General features: G+C 44.5%; 1 pseudogene across 1 annotated transcript; it reads left to right on the top strand.

Annotated features, from left to right (window-relative positions):
* Positions 1 to 600: 600 nt before the first annotated feature.
* LOC311184148 (small ribosomal subunit protein uS5-like) lies at positions 601 to 1,200 on the top strand (annotated as a pseudogene). Its single transcript has one exon. The product of its transcript is annotated as a small ribosomal subunit protein uS5-like (transcript).
* Positions 1,201 to 2,441: the final 1,241 nt, after the last annotated feature.

The following is a 2,441-nucleotide window of genomic DNA, read 5'->3' as shown; positions in this document are numbered from 1 at the left end:
TAAGGAGAAAGTGGGCAGTAGGGGGAAGGGCAAGTTGAAGTTGGGTTCAGATGCTGCCAGGAGAGCAAGCAATACCCAGTGAATCGTGATTGTGTTTGCTTCCTGTCCCCTTTGTGGTTTTCCTATAGCTCCCTGGCATTCAGGGACGTTGTGCCCAGCACCTGGCAAGTGCCTGGTACCCGGTCCTATAGGATTTGTGTGACACAGTCCAGAGGGAGTGAGTAGGTGAGTACTTGACTTTCCTGGTAAAGGAAGCGCGTGCCCTGAGTGGAGCGTGGAGAGAGAGGAAAGACAGGGCTGAGAGTGAAGACAGTACACAGAACCAACTTTGAGGGCAGTGAGTGGTAGATAACATTGAACAAAATATGGAATTCTGCTTCTCCACAAACACATTAGAAGGCCTGCATTGCCAGTGCTGCAGGGGATCCCAGATGCCTGTGGGGTGGTCCTGGAATAGGACGCCACTGAGGTTTGTGTGGAGGCCTTGGCAGGGGCTCAGGGCTTGGGTCCCAGGCTTGCATCAGCTGTGGAGCTTGTGGAGGCCAGGCCAAAGACAAGGAGTAGATCCCCTTCATCAAGCTGGGCCATCTGTTCAAGGACATGAAGATCGAGTCACTGGAGGAGGTCCATCTCTCCTTCTTGCCTGTTAAGGAATCAGAGCATTGATTTTTTTCTGGGGCCATCCCTCAAGGATGAAGTTTTGAAGTTATGTCCAGTGCAAAAACATACCTCTGCTGGCCAGGTGGCCAGGTTCTAGGCATTAGTATCCATCAGAAATTACAACATACATGTTGATCTGGGTGTTAAATATTCCTAGGAAGTAGCCACTGCCACCCAGGGGGCTATTCATCCTGGCTAAATTCTCCATCCTGGTTCTGTGAGGCTACTGGGGGAACAAGTCCAGCCCTGTCCCTTGCAAGGTGACCAGCCTCTGTGGCTCTGTGCTGGTTCTCATCCCTGTCCTCAGGGCCGCTGGAATTGTCTTGGCCTCTGTGTCCAAGAAGCTGCTGCTGATGGCCGGTAACAATGACTGCTGCACTTTAGCCAGGGTTGCTGATGGCTGGTAATAATGACTGCACTTCCACCCTGGGCATCTTAGCCAAGACCACCTTGGATGCTATCTCTAAAACCTACAGCTATCTCACTCCTACCTCTGAAAGAGACCATGTTCACCAAGTCTCCTTATCAGGAATTCACTGACCACTTGTTGAAGGCACACAGGAGAATCTCCATGCAGAGAACTCAGGCTCCAGCCATGGCCTCCACATTTTTAAAAAAAGATTTATTTATTTATGCATAAAAGAATTGGGGTGTAAGCCAGAGATGTGGAGGATGAGAGGATTCACCAGAGACAGAGTGGGGAGCAGAACTGGCAGATCTATTGAAATACACTGTTGAGAGGAGAAACAGAAGAGACAGGAGAGGTCCACTGTGTCATGTGGGTTGCTCCCTGGCCAGCTGGGGATCAAACTTGTGCTGCAATAACTTGATAGCACTGCCTATAACCACTGTGCCACCAGACAGACCCTCCACATAATCTTTATACCAGAAAATAAAGTGAATTATATCTGGGGAAAAAAAGTGAAATTCAGTAAATATGTGATTGTTATGATGTTTATGGATTATTAAATGTTTCTAAGTTTTGATGTATTATAAAAAACACAAGTGAACACATGGACTATGGACACATGGACTATAATTCATCTTTTACATGATTATATTTTTGAAAATAATTTTGGCATCACTATCTGTCATGAACTGAATGAAAGTTTGTGTTTGTCCACAAATCCTATAGTGAACCCAGTGTGACTGTGTTTGAAGATGGGGCTTCTAAGGGAATAATAAGTTTCTAGGCCAAATAAATAAATCTTTAAAAAAAAGAAAAAAGAAAGAATCAGCTAGAACCTTGATCTTGAGCTTTCTGCCTTCAAAACTGTGAGAAAATAAGTCTCTGCTGTTTATGTTGCCCAGTCTATGTTACTTTTGGCCAGGAAAAATTCAATTATGAGTGACTTTTTCCCTGAGCAAAAAGGCTTTTTGGTGCTTTCCCAAATTTATCTTTTCTCAGTGAATATCACATTATAGAATACTGAAAATCAAGTAGTAAAAATAGAAACAAAATTTTTAACTTTTACATTCTGTCTGAAAATTTCTGGAAAAGTCTTTATATCCCCTGCCCTTCTTATAGATTGTATATTTTATATCAGCTTTTAAAAAAATTATTTATTTATGCATTCAAGAACTGGGCACAGGCCAGAGGTGTGGGCAGTGAGAGGATCCACCAGAGACAGAGTAAGGAACAAAACAGGCAACCGAAATACACTGTTGAAGGTTGCAATGGGCGAGTCAGGAGAGGTTTGCTCAGCCATGTGGGTAGCTCCTTGGCGGGCATAGAACTCATGCTGCAGCAGCTGCGAATAGCTTCATACGTTGCATCTTAA

The sequence above is a fragment of the Talpa europaea genome (assembly GCF_964194135.1).
Source record: "Talpa europaea genome assembly, chromosome: 14".
Taxonomy (NCBI): Eukaryota; Metazoa; Chordata; class Mammalia; order Eulipotyphla; family Talpidae; genus Talpa; species Talpa europaea.
This window is presented reverse-complemented; position numbering and strand designations above follow the sequence as displayed.